This window comes from Engystomops pustulosus, chromosome 7 (assembly GCF_040894005.1).
Source record: "Engystomops pustulosus chromosome 7, aEngPut4.maternal, whole genome shotgun sequence".
In the NCBI taxonomy this organism is placed as follows: domain Eukaryota; kingdom Metazoa; phylum Chordata; class Amphibia; order Anura; family Leptodactylidae; genus Engystomops; species Engystomops pustulosus.
The window spans coordinates 57075259-57090246 of record NC_092417.1 but is presented as its reverse complement, the minus strand read 5'-3'; the positions used below and the strand labels follow the sequence as shown (position 1 = coordinate 57090246).

Here is a 14988-nt window from a genome sequence, read left to right as displayed (position 1 = left end):
ATATACTGGCAAACTTTTATCATTTAGCAATATTATTTCAGCGCTTCTTGCGCATCTGTTTACATTCCCCTCACCCGCCATATCCTAAACTTATAAGAACGCTACTACACTTGATCTTATACAAAAGGTTCTTAGAAGTGCTGTTTGGGGAGTAGCCTAGAGACAGGGGCTTGGATTGGCGAAAGCTCGCCTGGCTGCGGAGCGCCAGCTCCATCTCAAGATCCAACTAACATAGTTTTAACTGCAGCACCTTTAATCTACTACTAGTTCACTGCCTTCATACATCGTCCCCTTATCAAACGAGCTGTGTCGGGCAGAATTTTGGGTTGTTTTCATGGCTTCCACATCAAACTTGTTAACTTTGTCGCCACCCTGCTGTGTAATCCACAAAATATACTGGCAAACTTTTATCATTTACCAATATTATTTCAGCGCTTCTTGCGCATCTGTTTACATTCCCCTCACCCGCCATATCTTAAACTTATAAGAACGCTACTACACTTGATCTTATACAAAAGGTTCTTAGAAGTGCTGTTTGGGGAGTAGCCTAGAGACAGGGGCTTGGATTGGCGAAAGCTCGCCTGGCAGCGGAGCGCCAGCTCCATCTCAAGATCCAACTAACATAGTTTTAACTGCAGCAACTTTAATCTACTACTAGTTCACTGCCTCCATACATCGTCCCCTTATCAAACGAGCTGTGTCAGGCAGAATTTTCAGGTGTTTCACCAGATGCATAGTGGAACGCGGCCCATCTGTCGCCGCCATGCTGGAGACCTGAAGTTGCAATCATAGCAGCGCAATATGGATGCCCCATACTGTCGCTCTTAATCATGGAACCATTTCCGTAAAAACAATTAAAAATAGAACCACTATGCTATTCCATTATTCCTAGGTGAAATATTCAAACGACCCGGCCTGATTTGAAAATTATAATTTTTTCAAAGTAAACGCTTCTGGCCCCCAGGCCCATTTTGGGTGGGGAGGAGCCGAGAGACAGGGGCTTGGACAGGCGCAAGCTCGCCTGGCAGTGGACCGCCAGCTCCATCCCAAGATTAGGCAGCCTCAGAAGCATCCATGCATGCTGCCCCTGCTGTTTCCTATCCATTTTGCCTCCACGAACCTCCACAGTGTCCACCAATGTCTCATTTCAACTCTCTATACCCCAGACGCTGGAGCACGAGAGGATATGCAGCACATCATCCCCTTATCAAACGAGCTGTGTCAGGCAGAATTTTCAGGTGTTTCACCAGATACATAGTGGAACTCGACCCATCTGTCGCCGCCATGCTGGAGACCTGAAGTTGCAATCATAGCAGCGCAATATGAATGCCCCATACTGTCGCTCTTAATCATGGAAGTCGTCTCCATGGCTGCCTCCACATGTCGTCCCCTTATCAAACGAGCTGTGTCAGGCTCATTTTTCGGGTGTTTCACCAGATACGTTATGGAACTTGGTCACTATGTCGACACCATGCTGTGTTATCGACTAAATATACCGTCAACCTTTTGTTCACATAGGAAATCATTTCACCTCCTTTGGTGAAACCTGAGTCCATTTAGGGTATGTCGCCATGAGACTCTCTAGCCTGCCACTGCTGCCGCTGCCTCTGCATGCCGTCCCCTATAGTGTCAGGGTCAATTATTGGATGTTTTAGATGCTATCTTGCCTCATTCGGTCACTCTGTCATGGCCATGCTGTTGCCCATAATTTTGGCATAATGGTGCGATTAAGCAGCCTCAGAGGCATCCATGCATGCTGCCCCTGCTGTTTCCTGTCCATTTCCATGGTGTTTCCATCCTTTTCTGAGGTTCCCAGGTGTTTGGCCAAGCTTCCCTGTGCAGAGCCTTGGTCCCCTTGAAAAATGCTCGAGTCTCCCATTGACTTCAATGGGGCTCGTTATTCGAGACGAGCACTCGAGCATCGGGAAAAGTTCGTCTCGAATAACGAGTACCCGAGCATTTTAGTGCTCGCTCATCTCTAAAAGGGACGCATGTCAGAATACCAAAAATGCGGCTGAGCCTTAAGCTATAAAGTGTCTGCGTCCTTAAGGGGTTAATAGAAAAAGGTGTGGGGTCCCGCTATTTTTACGTCTACAGCTGGACAGAAGAAGCAGCAGAGAGCGGATAGCACTAGGCTGTCACACACCACGGTTATTGGCCCCTGGCAGCCTAATCCTGCCAGCTACCTGCCCCCGGTGTAGACAATACCCAGCGCTTCCCGACACCCCTGGTGACGCTGGGTGTGGGGGTAATTATTTGGGGGTTGGTGCTGGACATTTTCTGGCCTTAGTATTGGTCGCCACCTTCTAGATAGAGAACATTATTAAGTCTACAAAGTGGTTAAAGACATAACACAAACATATTTTATTGAAATAAAAACTCCCTCAGACTCCTGTTTAACCAAATTTTTTAGGGTAAAAAATCCAATGGGTCCAGGTACCTCGAGAAAAATCAAAAACATAAAAAAAATTAAGTAAAACAGTTATATTTACATATATACTTACTGGGGCACATTTACTTACCCGTCCCGTCGCGATCCCCGAGGTGCGTTGTCCAATGAGGATTTGGAGCTGCCGCGATTCACTAAGATCATGCGTCCAATTTCCTGTCGCTTTCCCGCTCAGGTCCGCCGGAGTTCACCATTTTCTTCCTGATGCATGTAAGTGCAAGGCTTGCAACACAATTTTGAATGTTAAATCCCGCACTTAGTCCGAATCAGTAGGGTTGTCCGACGGCCACGCCCCCGATTTGTGTCGCATGAAAGTCCGAAGGCGTGGGCCAAAAAATCCAGTTAAATGCGGCGCAAAGCGGAAAAGTCGGTAAAAGTGCCCCTCTGTTTCTGCACCTGCATTCTCCTGGTGGCCGAACTTTGTAATTACACCTTTGTTTTCATTTTACTCGAGAAAAAAGTTACCAACACATTTTCCTCACAGTAGGAAGAGTGTTATTGTGTCACTTTAATGCTGTATTTGTATAATGGGAGGATGTGGGGGATTTCATAAAGTTTGTTATTCCTTCTGATTTCTAAAAAAATTAACCAAACTGTATATATTATACAGCCCAAAAATCTTATATAGCAAGTGGTAGAATAAAGGTCCAGGGTGGGGGCGCTTCCAGGTTATGCAGATATATAAGACTCGGAGAGTTTGGCATCAAATATTTATTGATATAACGTGAATGACATCGTGAATATCACACCAGCGTCTTCATCAGGTCAAGTTACTACAAAGAAAAGATAAAATCGAATGAATAAGATAAAGGAAAACTAAAATATAAAAAATAAAATCCTCCTCTGATCTTCTTTGTTCTCCGCTTATACACTACAACCTCCCTCTTCTCCATTCATAAACCCATCACAACTCCGGCAACTCTCCTGCTTATTCTGAGACTCATATAAAATTTGGATTGACCACGGCCCCCAGGGACGTACTGAGGTGCCTGGGGCCCACCAGAGAAATTGATTCTGGGGGCCACCCTACTGCTACATAGAATTATTTGGGGATATTTATCAGGGCCTCTGCGCCACGTCAGTGGCATAGAAGCAGGAGCTGACTCGGAATTTAAAGTGGCCCCGGAAAAAAATTTAAAAGTGGCCCCATTCTGTGGGCATGTTCAAAAAGTAGTTGTGGCCATGTGATGTGGGTAAAGTTACTAAACTCGACACAAACTGTTGATAGATGGTCTAAATCAACTTGTACAGCGCAGAGAAAGACACTCATACTGCCTCCCTTATACAGGAATAAAGCTTCTTTTTTAAAAGAATATAACTTAATAATGCCTTATATATACAAAAACTACTACAATACCTTCTCCGTTAAACAAGAATATAACTACTATAATACTGCCCCCTATGTACAGGAATATAACTATTACAAAACTGTCCCCTATGTACAAGAATATAACTACAATAATACTGTCCCCTTTGAACAAGAATATAGCTACTAAAATACTACCCCCATGTACAAGAATATAACTACTATAATACTGACCCCCATGTACAAGAATATAACTACTATAATACTGTCCCCTTTGAACAAGAATATAACTCTTATAATGCTGTCCCCATGTACAAGAATATAACTACTATAATACTGCCCCTATGTACAAGAATATAACTACTATAATTCTAATCCCAATGTACAAGAATATAACTACTATAATACTGCCCCCTATGTACAAGAATATAACTACTATAATACTGCCCCCTATGTACAAGAATAGATCTACTATAATACTGCCCCCTATGTACAAGAATATGACTACTATAATACTGCCCCCTATGTACAAGAATATAACTACTATAATACTGCCCCCTATGTACAAGAATATAACTACCATAATACTGCCCCCTATGTACAGGAATATAACTACTATAATACTGCCCCCTATGTACAAGAATATAACTACTATAATACTGCCCCCTATCTACAAGAATATAACTACTATAAGACTGCCCCCTATGTACAGGAATATAACTACTATAATACTGCCCCCTATGTACAAGAATGTAACTATTATTATACTGCTCTCTATGTACAAGAATATAACTACTATACAGCCAGACCCCCAGTATGTAGCCAGAAAGACCCCTCCCCCCGCAGGATATGGCCGGCCAGCCCCCCCCCCCCCCTAGTCTACAGTCTACCAGTCACCCTGTATATTGCCAGCCATCCCCCCTGTATATAGCCAGAGAGCCTCCCCTATATATAGCTAGCCACCACCCCCTGTGTATAGCCAGCCAGCACCTGCTTTGTATAGCCAGCCAGCCCTCCCTGTGTATATCCAGTGCCGTGATTCACTAAAATTGTGCGTCCAATTTCCTGCATGTCTCGCTGCCGCTCAGGTCCGCCAGGGTTTACCTTCTTCTTCCCGATGCATGTGAGTGCTGATCTTGCGACACAATTTAATTTTTAAATTACCCGGTTTGTCCGAACCAGTCGGGTTGTCCGACAGCCACGACCCCCGATTTGTGTCGCATGCAAGCCGGCGCCGATGCGCCACAATCCAGTCGTGTGCACCAAAAAAAGACGGAAATGCAGCTTCGGGACCCTTAGTAAATGTGCCCCAATGTTTCCTTTAGTGAACTATAGGTCAATTTACAGAAAACAGTATTATTACAGAACTATCCAGTGAAATTGTCCGACTTCGTAATTATGTTGGATCTTGTTTGATGGCATCTATTGGGGTTTCCTTCACCACCACTTTGTATCACATAATGTAAGAAAGGATGATGTACAGCAGATTCATTGCAGGTAAAACGTTTATGTGTACTTTTGTTACAAGTTACATACAGTTCATAGCTTCTTTGGCAAAAACATGAGGGTGTAAGGCGGTTTTCACATCACATTCTTTATATATGTTATAAGCACACGTTTGATGATTCCTAATGTGTCCTTACAATGTATGGCACAGACTTATCCCACTGTTTGCTTAGACAGTGGGATATGGCACCTGATTTCTCCTCCAACCCCCTCAATGCTGACAGAACACTGAACACTGCAGCAGTCAGTGATCAGCTGCTAACAATGTTCGGGGTGTTTCCCCAGTGATGTCCTTTCATGGACAGTGACATCACTGAGGTCCTCCCTCCTGCTGAATGGCGTATGCGCACAGCAGAGGCCAGAGATAGATGCAGTACTGCTGCGTCCGCCCTCAAACATTTCAATGGCCTCCATTTGCCACTATAGTCTATATGTATACTAAGTGTATACGCCAGGAGCTTTCCAAAGCAAATGCTCAGTATATGTAAAAAAATGAGATGTGAACATAGCCTAACCAACACAATTCATGCAAGTTTAACATGGGAGTGACTTACGACGATATGTTCATCCAACATGTACTGCAGGATAGTCCTTTGTCAAACTTGCATGAATTGTGTTGGTTACACCATCCTGTTTTGCCAAAAAAAGATCATTCTGTTTATCTGCAATGAATACGATGTACATCGTCCTTTTTTTTACAATATTACAGTTCTAATACTATTGAGATTAATTTCTAAGCATTCATAATATTAACATGACTACACCATTGTCACAGTTACACCCACGATCCTCGGTACGGATTGAGGGTGTACCCGTGCCTGCTGCCGCGGTCCCCGCTCCCCCAGCTCTCACTTACCTCTCCAGGCTCCGGCCTGCACTCTTGCTCCCAGCGTGTAGGCCGCATGCTTCTTCCATGCAGTCGCGTGCTCCTGCCACTAGAGGGAGCGTGCGCGGACTTCTCCCAGCCTTAAAGGGCCAGCGTCCTCCTTATTGGCTCTGGCATTCCAGGCTCGGCTATATAGCCTGGCGACTCCCAGCATCCCCTGCCGGATCTTCAGTTCACTCTTCTGAGGAGAAAGCCTTCTTGAGCGTTTCCAGACGCCTCTGAGTTCCCGTGTTCCCGGTTTCCTGTGTTCCGTGTTGTTCCCCTGTTCTGTGGCATCTTGTGGTCCTGCCTGCCTTCCCGTGGTCCTGCCTGCCTGCCTTCCCGTGGTCCTGCCTGCCATCCGTGGTCCCCTTGTCCTTACCTTGGCTGCCACCGTGGGCCTAGTCGCACCCGTGGAGCGACCTGGTGACTCCCCGCCGCAGCAAGTCCATCCCGCTTTGCGGCGGGCTCTGGCGAAGACCAGGAGTTCACTTAGACTCCGCTCCCGGGTGTGGCTAAGGTTGTTATCTCCCGCGGTGGTCCAGGGAGTCCACTTACTTAGTCCTAAGGGACTAATCCCCATAGACTGTGACAACCATTAATGATTATTGTATAGATACAATATATGTATAGTTCTTTAGCAACAGAGGTAATAAAGCATATAAAAGGGACGGTTTCATTAAGATTTTAGCTCTAATTTCCCACCTTTATTCCTTCTGGGCTGCACAAAAGTATCTTGACATTGAGTAAAGTGTTAATACGTATTATAGGACCATATTTTTGATCCCTGCAAGATTAAAATATTGTAATGAAAACATACGTTACATATTTTTATACCTATTATATAGTTAGCATCCTCCATCTGCCCAACATTAGTGGTCCATAGTCTGAACCAATCCACAATATAGGGCTCCTCTATAAAAATCAAAATATAACAATGGCACATGACCATGTGAAAAACATAAATGTGGGAAGTATGCAAATATGTTTTCCAAGGTGTTAAATGGAAAACAATACCTCCTATTTCTACCTTGAAAGGCAGCCCCCTTAACACCAAGTGTGACCTATAAGTAGTTTAATTTAATTTGATGCAGGATTAAGCTAAACCAGTATATCTATTCCATAAGGAACAGACTGTAGACAGCACTGTTTAGATCTGGTTGGGTCTCTTCAGTGCAGCAGAAAGTAAAGAACTCTGACCCTAGTCAATAGCCTCTCACACAGCCAAACCAGTTCCCTACGCTGCACTGAGGAGACCCAACCAGGTTGAAACAGCGCTGTCTACAGTCAGGAGTCTGTTCTGGAATAGATATACTGGTTTAGCTTAATCCCACATCATTGGGGCAGATTTATCAAGCAGTCTGACAGTCAGAATATTTCTAGTTGCTCATGACAACTAATCATAGCTCCCCTTTAAAATATTCATGAGCACTGGTAAAATGAAAGCTGAACTGTGATTGGTTGCCATGGGCAACTAGAAATATTCTGACTTTCAATAAGCTTGATAAATCTGTATGTCATGCTTTGTGTTAAGGGGGCTGCCTTTCCAGGTTAAAAAAGGAGGCATTAGGGCACATTTACTAAGGATCCGAACACCACATTTTCGTCGGGTTTCCTGACTTTTTACCGTTTTGCCCTGAATTGCCCCTGGTTTTTGGCGCACGTGATTGGATTGTGGCGCATCGGCGCCGGCTTGCATAGGACACAATCGGGGGCCGTGGACATCAGGCAACCCGACTGATTCGGACAAACCATGGAATTTAAAAACCAAGTTGTGTCGCAAGATCAGCACTCACATGCACCAGGAAGAAGAAGGTGAACTCTGGCGAACCTCAGCAGGGGAAGCAACACATGCAGGAAATTGGACGCACCATCTTAGTTTTGTTTTTTTTTTTTTTTTTTTTTAAGTTTTTTATTCATTTTTTTTTACAAAAACAACATACAAAACTTACATAACAATCACATCTGACATAAACAAAAACACAATTACAGACAAACCAAAAAGAAAAAAGCAACAACAGACAAAAAGAGAGAAAAAAAAAAAGACATAAAAATGTCTGATCCCAATTAATTTGCAAAAAAAACAAGAGAAAAAGTTTTACTAAGTTCCTAAGGTGCAGTATTTACAATATTTTCCTTCAAAAACCGAAATCCTGAGATGGCCCTATTTTGTTGTTAACCCCTTAAGGACGCAGCCATTTTGCAGGTTAAGGCTCAGCCCGATTTTTTGGATTCTGACCTGCGTCGCTTTATATGGTTATAACTTTTGAACACTGTTACTTATCAAAACGATTCTGAGATTGTTTTTTCCCCACATGTTGTACTTCATTTTAGTGGTAAATTTTGGCTGATAAGTTTTGCGTTTATTTACAAAAAAAAAGAAAATATGATAAATTTTTTGAAAAATTTGCCATTTTCGAAATTCAAAATCATTGCGTTTCCAGGCAGATAGATTTACTACCTAAATAAGTTGCTGAATAACATTTCCCATTTGTCTACTTTACATTTTCATAATTTCTGAAATGTCTGGATAATTTATTTTGATGTCACGCGGCTTACAAATAGAATATCGCTTTTCCGGATTTTCAGAATTGACTATTTTGGGGATAAATACAGTTTTGAATGAAATTTTACATATTTAGCATCAAAACCCCTATATAACCAACCCATTTTCAAATCTGCACCCCTCAAGCTATCAGAAACCGCTTTTACGAAGATTGTTAACCCCTTGAGATCTTCATAGTAATTGAATCAAAATGGAGGTGACATTTAGAATGGTCAAATTGTTCCCTTATACGTTCATTTAGCACTAAAATTTACACATTTCCAAAATATAAAAAGAGAAAACTCACCATACAATTTGTTCTGCAATTTCTCCTGAGTACAAAGACCCCCCACATGTGGCAGTGACTTGTTTTATGGGCACACAGCGAGGTGCAGAAGGGAAGGAGCACCCTGCAGCTGCCAGGATTTTAGTTTCCTCATTGGCCCCTTTTGAAGGCTATAAAATTTTCGCTTTTGCGTTATTGGGGCCATGTGATGCCATTTTTTTGAGATGCTTTTTCCATTGTTACCATTTTGGGGTTGGTATCACCTATTGTTGAAAATTTAGGAACTTTTTTTGAGGGCAGGAGTAGAAAAGCATCAATTCTGTACTGGATTTTTTACTCTTTTTTTTTTTGGTGTTCACCGTATAGACTAATAATCATGTTATCTTTATTCTATGGGTCGATACGATTACGGGGATACCAGACTTGAATATATTTTCTTACGTTTTACTAAATTTGTCAAACAAAACCCTAATGTGGGGAAAAATCGATCATTTATGTATTGCCGTCTTCCAAGTGGCATAAGGCCCCTTCCACACTAGCGAGTGTGATGCGATGAACTCGCATCACACTCGCAACGCAAGCTGCCGGGAACGCACGGCCCGAACGCTGCACCGCGGGAGTGAACTGACATTCTGAGTTCACTCCCGCGGTGCAGCGTTCGGGCCGTGCGTTCCCGGCAGCTTGCGTTGCGAGTGTGATGCGAGTTCATCGCATCACACTCGCTAGTGTGGAAGGGGCCTTACATTGTTACTTTTTTGGCTATGGAGCTGGTTGATGGCTTATCTTTTGCGGGACATGTTGTGCTTTGCACCAGTATCATGTCGGAGTACACATGGTTTTTTGATCGCATTTTATAGCGTTTTTTGTGGGATTGAATAGCTAAAAATCATAATTTTTGGAAGGTTTATAGCAGTTTTTTTTTACGGCGTTTATCGTGGGGGTTCTATATATGTGGGGTTTGTGTTATGATTTAGACTTTTTTTTTAGTTATATGTCTCTTTATATGTTATGGGGGTTTGGGGCATTTTTTGTGATTTATTACTTTATTTTTTTATTGAATAACATTTTTTTTTTTACTTTTTCACTTTTATACCATGGGACATGAACAAGAAATCCTCTGATTGCTTGTTCATGATAATATTCTGCAATACTCATGTATTGCAGAATATTATCAGTGTCAGCCTATACACTTGCATAGGCTGGCACTGTGCCAGTAAGATGACGTCACAGACGCCATCTTACCGGCAATTCTTGCAGGTAACTCTGGGGTCCAAATCGGACCCCAGAGTTGCTATAGCAACGATCGGCGCCCCCAGAAAACGGTTCGGGGGGGCCGATCGTGGGGGAAAGACCCCCCAGAGGCATGTTAGATGCCGCGGTCGCGCTGACCGCGGCATTTAACGGGTTAAGCACCCGCGATCGGAGTCAACTCCGATCGCGGGTGTTACACTGGGGTGCCGGTTATCAGTCACAGCCGGCACCCCCCGTGTTTCCCGATGCCGGTTCGGCTCAGATCTTGAGCTGAACCGGCATGGGCTCAGCGTCCGATATATCGGACGCTGAGCGCTAAGTCATTGAGCTCAGCGTCCGATATATCGGACGCTGAGCGTTAACGGGTTAAACAAGTTTTTATCTCTGTCAGGGAAGCCCATTTTTCACTAAGTTGTTTTATATAGATTATTTCATCCCTGGATAGTATCTCTTCATATCTATAATAAGTAATAAGTGGACGCACCATCTTAGTGAATCGAGGCTGACCCAAATCCTCGTCGGACATTCTGAATCGGCGGCGTCAACAGGACGGGTAAGTAAATGTGCCCCATTGTTTTCCATTTAACACCTTGGAAAACATATTTGCATACTACCCAGAATTCCCTAGTGGAGCATCTTTAGCTTTAAGTCTCCACATGCCGATAAGGCGGCCTTAATTTGCAACCTCTCCATAAGGAGAACTGTTACCGTCAGACCCTAAACATAAATGTCAAACACACACAAATTAAAACATGAAAACACACACACTTCCTATTCATCCACAGGGCCACAGGGATCTATGACAGCGACAGTGACTCCATGTTATAACCAGTCTCATTGCTTTCACAGCAATGCCAGCCACAGTGCCCACAAATTAGTCACCCATAGTGTGTCATATCAGCACAAAAAATGTCCCCATATCAGCACCAAACTCTTCTATCAATAACAGTGCTAGAGTTATCCTAGTAACAGTTTCATACACAGGCCCACAGCTAGATGTATATATATTACAGTAAACAACTTACCAGTTCATGCACTAGTCCTTTTTTTGAGGACCCTCAATATGGACGGCAAGTGTCCAAAGAGAAAGCTAGAAGTGAAAAAGTTAAGTCTAAGAATTGATTATACAGTAATTTATATATAAATATGCATTTGAATAACAGCAGAAGTTGAAAATCCATATACAGTTGTGTTGTAGTTGTATCATGTGTTTTGCCTAAACATCACATAAATACTGTATTCTAACAGTTTTTTATTTATGTGCCTTAAATGTCTTCCCCTGTGTATTTTATATAATTTTCTATATCCCTTACCATGTTAATGCTGGATACCTGTCTCTGGTATGTGGTCATACTTCATATGAATGTAGTAGATATATCCACTATATAATGTAAAACAAAACACAAGCAAAATAAAAGCCCATGTAATCCAAACCCACATAGTCATGACTGGAGCTTGTGAAATATGTATAAATGTTATATTCTATAGGTATGCAACGATGTAGATGGTTCAGCTTTTCTTCACAGAGTGTTGTGCACTTCATGTGAGAAAACTGAGTCTGTGCTCCCATGTGATATGGAAATGCTGCTCAGTCTTAACAAATGCAGTTGTTTTGTCTAATTTTTGAAATTTCTGGTTACACGCAATACTGATCTAACTGTAAAGTTGAGTAGAAGAAAAATATATATTTGACATTTATGAATGACCCCTCTTATGCCAAGGTCTGTACCACAGTACCAGGTTCTTTATTTGGATTGTATGAATTTCCCTTTAATATTTCTGTGATGAGTACAAAAAAAATAAAGGAGCGGATCCAGTCCCAATGATTATAGCTACTTGTAGGACAATGTAATAAATGCAGGATCTTATTCTCTTTTGCTGTACCCCTGCATCCCTTAATAAAGTTTGTGAAAACATATTTAAACAACTGGAAACCCCTTGTATTCCAGCAGTCCGATATCCCATCGCGGGAGGTGCAGTACTATTTCATCATGCTTCTGGCCCCGGCTCCTGAATGTTATAGCCGACACCTGCCTCTAACACCCGCGATCGGAGATTTCTCCGATCGCGGGTGTTAACCCCTAGCATGCCACGGTCGCATGCTCAGTGTGTTACATTACACAGAGTAATACATCTGTATTACACTGTGTAATGTGAAGAATAGCTTGAGTGGATCGCTTCTGTAAAAGTAAATTAAAAAAAGTTAAAAACATTAAATAAAAACATTTTTTAATAAAAAGAATTAATTAAATAAAGTTAAAGTCCCCTAAACACAAATATTCCCTATACACATGCAATAAAACACAAAATCGCCAAAAAAACCCACATATTTGGTATCATCGCGTCCGTAACAATCCGTACAATAACTCAGAAACATTATTGGACCCGCTCGGTGAACGCCGTAAAAACAAAACCCGGAAAACACGCCAAAAATGTACATTTTCATAAAATCTGTGCACAAAAATGTTCTAAAGAGTGATCAAAAAAAAGTTATGTGCGCCAAAATGGTACCAATGAAAAGAACAACTCAACACGTAAAAAATAAGCCCTAAACTAGCTCTGTCAACGAAAAATATAAAAGTTACGTCTCCAAAAAGATGGCGATGCAAAAACAAATGAGATTTCCTCTATATTGTTTTTATCCAGTAAAATTGTAAAAATAAATGAAAAACTATATAAATTAGGTATCACTGTAATCGTAGTGACCTATAGAATGAAGATAATATAATATTTTTAGTGTACGGTGTACGACCCCCAAAAAATACCAAAAGAAATGAAACCAAAATTGACAATTTTCTTTTCACCCATACATTCAAGAGTTGATAAAATCTCATCAATAAGCTAATGACCCACTAAAATGAAATATTTGTAAAGTGCATCTCATGTAGCAAAAAATAAGCCCTTATATGTCCAAATTGCCCAAAAAATAAAGATTGTATAGCCAATAAAATGTGACAATGCATAATCTGCTCTGAATGGCGCAGCTTCCCTTCGATGCCCTGGCTTGTGTCCATACAGCAGGTTAGCACCTCATATGGGGCATTGTTATATGCGGGAGGGATTGGGTATCAAATTTTGTGGAGCGTTTTGGTATTTTATCCACTGAAAATTTGTAAGTTTTTTAAAAAACACATTCATTTAGCCAAAAAAATTTCACTTTCAAAATTGCATTCTATTTTGTTTTAACCCCTGTAAAACAATTAAAGGGTTAACAAACTTCATAAAAGTTGTTTTACGTACGTTGAGGGGTGTAGTTTCTATACTGGGGTAATTTATGGGGTATTACTTTTATTTAGGTCTCTCAAAGTGATTTGAAACCAGAGCAGGTCCCTCAATAGCAGGATTTTGCGTTTTTTATGAAAATGTGAAAAATCGCACCTAAAGTTCAAGGCCCCATAACATCCTACAAAAAATAAGAGTATGCCTAAAAAACCATGTCCACATAAAGAAGACATTCAGTGAATGTTAGTTATTAAGTATTTTTGCGGTTATGACTATGTATGGAAAAAGTAGAACATTTTGAAGTTCGAAAATCAAGAAATTTTCACCAAATATCTGATTTTCTCATAAATAAATGCAAAACATACCACCAAACATGAAGTACAAAGTGTCACGAGAAAACAATGTTAAAATCACTTGGATATGTTAAAGCGTTCCGAAGTTATAACCACTTATAGTGACACAGGGCAGATTTTAAAAAATGGGCCGTGTCAGGAAGGTGAAAAGTGGCTTCAGCGTTAAGGGGTTAATCAATATGTATGAAGTTTACATGAGTCCAGAAAGAAATCGGAGAACCCACAAGAAATGCAGGAACATCTCCAAGCAAATGCTTATTTGTTGGTTTAAAAGCTAAAACTTAGAGTAAATCGCTAAATCATAGAACTGTAAATGGGGTTTCTTTACGTAGCACAAACTACAGCAAACAACTAAGGAGCAAAAATAGATAGAGAGGAAACTCCCTGAAGTGAGAGCTTATCTGTAAGAGGCAAAGAAGGGTGGTGTAAACATTACTTAACAAGAGGTGAAACACCAGAGTGTGTTACTGCAGGTGAACATGTCAGGTTCACAAAGAATATTCATTGTTTTTCCGTTTACAGAGATGCATGAGGGTTTGTTATCTGCCGGACAAAATGTATTTTCTAGTGGCGCCAATTAATATTCCATGCAATGCACTCGAAAGCTGACAAAAATACCAAATGACGTCAACTTTACAAAAAAAAAAAAAACATTTTCTTGTGGGATGTTTACAATTTCAACTGTACAATCTGTCCTCTCCTTTATTCTTTGGGTTAGTACAATCATATGTACCCACCTATATAGGTCTTCATACTTTGGTGTACTGATCTGTTTAAGATGTCATTTATGCAGGATGAGCTGGTGTTTTCATTTTTTCAGTATATGATCTTTTCATCACTTTTTATTCACAGTGTTCATGGCATGAGATCGTTTTGATATTTTGATCATCCGTTTTGGGACGCAAAACCTACAGGCCTCTGTGTGAAAAAGTAATTGCCCGCTAAACCTAATAACTGGTTGGGCCCTCAGTACAAAACAACTACAATCAAGAGTCTTTAACAACGCTCTGAAGGAATTTTGACCCACTCATCTTTGCAAAATACTTGTGATTTGCCAATATTCTAAGTGATTTTTTAAGGTCATACCATAATCTCAATCAAATTAATGTCAGAAATTTGACTAGGCCACTCCAAAGTCTCCATTTTAAGTCATGCAGAGGTGGACTTGCTGGTGTAATTTGTATCATTGTACAGTATTGCTACAT

General features: G+C 41.2%; 1 protein-coding gene across 4 annotated transcripts in view; it reads right to left on the bottom strand.

Annotated features, from left to right (window-relative positions):
* The window catches only part of LOC140069849 (uncharacterized), a 36769-nt gene that overhangs the window by 13526 nt on the left and 8255 nt on the right, over positions 1 to 14988 (bottom strand). For 3 of the 4 annotated variants that reach the window (XM_072116034.1, XM_072116032.1, XM_072116033.1), the window contains exons 2-3: positions 11234 to 11298; positions 6832 to 6913 (exon numbers count right to left, since the gene is read on the bottom strand). The gene's annotated coding sequence lies outside the window, so the exon portion shown is untranslated. Of the gene's footprint in view, positions 1 to 6831; positions 6914 to 11233; positions 11299 to 11521; positions 11556 to 14988 lie in introns of those variants that run through there. The other variant, XM_072116035.1, reaches the window with a different exon arrangement.